This window comes from Panicum hallii, chromosome 9, assembly GCF_002211085.1.
Source record: "Panicum hallii strain FIL2 chromosome 9, PHallii_v3.1, whole genome shotgun sequence".
Classification (NCBI taxonomy): Eukaryota; Viridiplantae; Streptophyta; class Magnoliopsida; order Poales; family Poaceae; genus Panicum; species Panicum hallii.
In genome coordinates this window covers 53,906,911-53,913,054 of record NC_038050.1, presented here as the reverse complement: position 1 = coordinate 53,913,054, position 6,144 = coordinate 53,906,911, and the positions used below count along the sequence as shown (strand labels likewise).

The 6,144-nt window shown below is 42.3% G+C and overlaps 1 long non-coding RNA gene across 1 annotated transcript; it reads right to left on the bottom strand.

Moving 5' to 3' along the window:
* Positions 1-4,041: 4,041 nt before the first annotated feature.
* Positions 4,042-5,291, bottom strand: LOC112878207. Its single transcript, XR_003225651.1, has 2 exons — positions 5,083-5,291; positions 4,042-4,310 (listed from the first exon to the last, which is right to left on the bottom strand). It is a non-coding gene; the product is annotated as an uncharacterized LOC112878207 (long non-coding RNA).
* Between the last annotated feature and the right edge of the window lie 853 nt (positions 5,292-6,144).

Sequence of the window (6,144 nt, the reverse complement as noted above, 5' to 3'; positions counted from 1 at the left end):
TACAATGATATGCCACAACCAGGAGGAAGTTCTCAGCTTATGTCACAAATGAGTTCAACAATGATGAGCCAGATGACACAGGAGGTATTTGTGAACCTAAATTGATTGCTCAAGTTGCATTCCAGCATACACTATACTAACTTGTCTTATTTGTTAGGGATCCAATCCTAACCGACTTGTTCAAAACCTGGGACCTCTGCCAGATTCTGAGTTTGTTATGTCAAATAGACCCATTGAGAGACCTGGAGTACCAATGACAACTGCAACTAAAGCAGGGAAGCAGGCTATAACAAAGAAGAGAAAGACCATAAAAAAGAAACAGATGCTGGAGGTAAGCAGAACCAAGCCAAGAAGAAGAAGCCCTCTAAGAAGGCAGCTGGCAAGTGAAATTGACAAGTGACAAGCATGTTCTTTTCTAATGGTGTTCTTTTGTGGTAGCGTGAATGGTTGATGTGGTAGATAAAGATGGCAATGGGTAAAGTCCGCGCGGATATCAACTTCGTAAACCTGTATCCCCGAGCTAAAACTTGTGCCCGCACCGGCACCTGCAACCCGCCACGGGTAGGAAACGACGTCCGTACCCGATATCCGTGGATACCCGCATGCCCGCGGGCACACCTATGTATCCGCAAGTTTTAAGAAATCCAGCACACAACACAGGGGGTGTAGGCATCGGGCGTCGGCCGTGGGGTGCAGGCGTTGGGCCTGGGCGCATCGCACTACCTGGGCGTGGGCGCGTGGCGCAGCCTTGGCGGCGGTGCGTGGCCTGGGCGGGCATCGGCCGGGGGCACATGCGTCGGGCCTCGTCGCCTTGGCTCCTGGCGCGTGGCCTCGGCGGGTGGGCGGCTGATGCAGGGAGGAGCCGAGGTTTGAGAAGGAGGCGCGTGGTCTCCGCGGCGGCCCGTGGCCTCGGCGGGCGGGCGGCAAGTGCAAGGAGGAATAGGAGAGGGGGGGCGACCGGGAGACGGCGGAAGAGCCGAGGATGGGGGGTGGTGACCGGGACCGATGGGTGTGGGGGGGGGGAATAGGGTGTCGGGGCCACAACAGCCCAAGGAGGAGGTGCCGAGGGGGGGCGCTGGGGGTGGGGGGCACCGGGAGTCGGACTGGGAGGTTGGGATGGGTAGAGAATGGAAACCCTAGAAGTGTTTTATATACTTAACTTTTTGGATCCGCATGTCAGCGAGTCTGAAGGGTTTGCGGGTTCGGGTATCAATTTTTCAAACCCGTTAGTAGATATCCGTTGGGTTTAGAGTCGTACCCGCACCGTACCCACGGGCACAAACCTAGATCCGTATCCATGCTCGCCGGGTTTGGTATCCGCGGGTACACGAATATTATGTACCTGTTGCCATCTTTAGTGGTAGAACAGAACTTCTATGGATGGATGGTTATCTGGACTATGTGAGAAACCAAATTATTTTGTGGTGGTAGTGTACTGTAATGACTAAATGACTAATGTGGCCGTACAGATTAGATCATGAATGTTCTCAACTTATCTGTGCTCATTTGTTTGCAAGTTAATATATGTCCTTATTTGATTGCATTTTGTTATCTGAGCATGTTCACAAAATGAAAAGTGACAAACATACACTGAACTTGATATCATATCTTCCCATTTCATACTTAAATTACACAAACACTGAACTAGGCATACATTTTATTCTCAGTTTCAGCTCTTCACCAACTGAACCAACAGCATGACTAATTGCACTCCCAGAATGCATAAACATAGCATACATATTGACCTCAACAGCCTAACTACTTCTGCACTACTTTCATCTTTCTTTCTTGATGTTCCACCATTTCCAAGCAGCATCTTATCATCGTCCTCGATATTGTCCTTCTGACTCCATTCTCCACCATTCAAAATTCCAATCTTCTTGAAGTGCTTCACATAATCTTCTTCCCAAAACCAAAATGGGCAGCCGGTTCTATCACGCTACAACAGACAACATAAACAGGAAGAGAGAAGGTCACAGCTGCAACAAGAAAACTTAAAACAACACCTCATCTCGAACCCTAACTCACCTTGTGCAATGGGCAACAGTAGAACACTTGCCCTAGGCTCCATTCCTACCGCGATTTCAGACACAGCACCTTCCGACTGTGCAACTGATAAGTGGGAGCCCATCCAAGACCCACGGGCAGATGCACTCCATTCCGAAGCCATGGTGCGGATTTGGAGAGGGGTGACGACGGGAGCACGGGGAGGAGAGGACGGGCAAGAGGATAGAGAGGAGACGGGGAAAGAGGAGAGTTTTTTTTACATAAGGGATGGGGAGAGGTTTATTATTCAGTCCACGGGGTGTAATGTAATATTGTAGCCTGGATTGGGCGCCAAAGCTCCCGCCAAAACCACATAGGATCGGACATGGCGGTCCACATAGGCGGTCAACGCCGGTCAGAGATGTTTTGAACATCCAGTGACACACTTAATAGATTATGGGGCTTAATATGCACTTTCGGAGTTGATGCACCTACTTGACACACCCTAACAAGTTTAAAGATCCCGGTGCATTTTACTCTATTCCACACTAATGTAAGGACATGCACATCATCACATTAATTAGTGGCCGTTGCAAGGGTTGTATTTAAGAATTCCGCAACACATCTGCTTATAGTTATCGTGCTATTCCGATTATCGCACCAGCCTGCATGCAGTGCTCACTAAAACTTTTCCCGTTGAGAAGCAGCTCGCACTCTAATATGATAGCTAGTAAGCCATCATAATACTCAATCAACCATCTACACACCAAACTACACACTACAAAAAATAAATCTAACTCACTGCATATAATAAATAACTCCTAAATTTTTGAAACAAGTGTGAAGATTTTAAACTCACCATATTAGCATACAAAAATGGGCGTTAACTAGAAGTTGAAGAAATATGGATCTGAATTTTAATTATATGAAGCTCATGGGGATATCTTTGGAAGTATGCTATTATTAATGAAGCGATATATTATGCAAGAAAAATAAAATGTGAGGTAGCCCATGGAAGGCGCCACCTGATGTAGAAATACACTTGAAGTGAAACTTTTTGAAAGACTCCCTATGAGAATGTGTACATACTGAATGTTCACAAATGGAAAACTGAAAATTAGAAGAGATAACTTAAAGTTATTAACTATAAGTTAAGTTTACTGGTAGTAAACACAGTACTACGTATGATATATTACGGGTATTCAATAGTATACTCACCATGGCAAATGACTCAATCGTTGATTTAAAATCTATAAGGACGTCTATTGGTTTTATATCAATGAACTTATCAAAACAAACTGAATAGAATCTCTGCAAATTCTGGTAAAAAGATGTTTAAGGTCAAACTCCTCACAAATAGCAAAATCAGATAAATGATCACACATGTGAAAAAGTTATATGCAAAAGGGCCATAGCCATAACCTCTAATAGTACTTGCTCTAAATCACCGAGCATATTCTTTTTTTCGCAAACCATAGAACAGTCGCTGACGCTCACTCACCGCTTTGAATATACGCATGCAACGTACCCCCCTATGAGCACATTCGAGAGACCAAGCTCACTGACCATACTTTAACAGTGAACCTCCATAAACAAGTCCTATTCTCCTTTCATTTAGCAAAAAAAAATTTTGCTAAGATACTGCTCAGAAAAAATAACGCCAGCAATTTGAAATATGAAATTTTACATGAACTCAAAACACACACACTGACGCTACTTGTACTTCAATAACTTATGAAGCACTTCCTACAAATTGGAAACAAAAAGCAAAATACAAATGTCAAAGTTGTATGTTTGCCTTCAAACTAAAGAAAAGAAGAGCTATGGGGAAGAGTTTGATTTGTTGTATGTCCAACTATATTTGGACAACCCACTTAAGATAGCGATGATAAGTAATCCCCATGACATCCACAATTATACAAGGAAGCAAAACAGAGTACAGAGATGGCAGTGGGAACCTAAGGGGCGACAACACTTCAGCTTCGCTGACTACATAAATAATACATAGACAAAATGAAGCAATTCTCTTCTACTCAAAGAAGCTTGACAATAACATAACATCACAGCAAAATCGGTGCTACTTTCAATATATTTCTTGATTTTCTCAAATTTACAGGAATACACGGACACATGCCTTAACCTGCTGTTGGCAGCACTAGGTAACCATTCTAGTATACAATGTGGCGCCATCGCTTGTCTGTTATGACAGCCACTAGCTGAAGTTTGGAAACACCAGGTACCGATAGGATTCCAGCTAACATCAAAGATCAACCGGTAACCATCACATAGTTGCATCAAGCGTGAATCTTTGGTTCAGCGCTGACCTGATGTATGGACAAAAGAAAGTAATATGGAATTATCAGTGGGCGTATAGTACATCTAGTGTAGAAAAATTGAAAGTTTATGCATGAAAAGTGATAATGAATTCTCGGGTGGTGCTCCAAATCACAAGTAACATGTCTGATGAAAATTCGATGTCTTGTTCTACACTTACAAACTGACAGGAGCACTAGATGGCTTGCATTTAATATAAAAATCCTATTAAATCAGAGCTGTATGTTTAAACAAATTCAGTAACAAGGAGCAGCCTTGGATGAGGCAAATTAAAATATGACACATAAAATAAGCCGCATTCTTGGACAGTTTCAAATCAGGCATAAACCGAATTTTACCAAATGAACAAGGTTTTACCAATAAAACAAGGCGAAGAAAATATCTAATAGAATTGTCAGAAGTCAAAGGGGAATTCAGCAGAGGTATGAATCAGAAATGCTGTAAACAGCAAGTGGTGTGTCGCATATCTATGCTGTGTATCATTGTACATTAGAAATGCATCTATTCAAACATGAGTAGTGGTTAACATCTCTCTAGCCGGAACTACTTGAACCCGAGTAATTAGCTTCCTTAAGACATGCCCATGTCCATATTTATGGAGCTAAATCAGATGGTAACTAGATTCATTCCGTAGCATGGGATTCTGTAAGAGCATCTCTAAATAATAGCTAGGCATCAGTTTGAGTTCGAGATTGAAAAATCCTGTCAAGTTGACTATAACAGTAGAGGTAATATAGAGCAAAAGCTGAGTGGTATCCAGACCTGGTAACCTTTTGCAGATGGATGCTTTCTGCATCTGCAGTACAATTTAGGTTGCTGATTGGCTCTCCACTGTTTGGTTCTGTGCATTAAACCCCCACATGTTAAATTAGACGATTAGCTCAGTTACATAATAACAGCAAAGCACAAGAAAAACAGTCAGAGTATATAGTAAACGATAGCACCCACTTTGGCTCACAAAACTTTCTAACTTTCTCTGAAATACTGATTTGGATGGTTGATTCCAGAATCACAGGAGACACGGTGTGTTGCCTCTAAGGTCAATGTGCAAGCTAGCTGTATATTTCATTATGCCAGATAAACTAGTCAGTTCAGGGATAGCATATTGCTCAGTTAAGCTAACGGCAATGAAGTACAGCACCTGGTCATGCCTGTTCTTCACTTTATCCATTATCTCTTCCAATGCATGCCCACCGACGCCCATTTTGTTGAGTGCTGCCCGCAAATTTTCATCACTGCAAATACAATAAAACAGAGGCAAATACATGGAGACAAACATCAGGTACAAAGTAGGGTAGCATTATAGTTATCTTGCAACGTCATAAACTGGCATGGCAATTGGCAAGTGAATTTCACAACAGAATGCTATTTCGTATTAACCATAATCAAGGAAGAAACTATATCATGGACAAGTATGAAGGAGGAGACTAGACAACAACATATTAGCAATAATTACAAAAGCATATCTCACTGCTCTGCTTGGTAGCTTAGCATTGTACTATTTGGTTCAACTTTCAACCTGGCCAGGTGCACTTAATGATTAAAAAAAATGTTAATTCTCATTCGTATGCTTTTTTTGGTACATTAAGCTTTTTTGTCAGAAAAACTGTAGGTTGATGGGCTCTTGCTCCATTCGGATTTCTGGTTTTCAAGCAACAAAAGGAGAGACTGGAAGAGAAGGTACAAACTGCTACTGCTAACAAAAAGTGTAGATTACCTATTCAAATATTAAGCACTTGTCTACTTTGTTAGAATGTTAGTAACTGTCTATAGGGAAGACTAAGGATGAGGTTGTACCCAAAATGTCGATAAGGGCATCCGTTA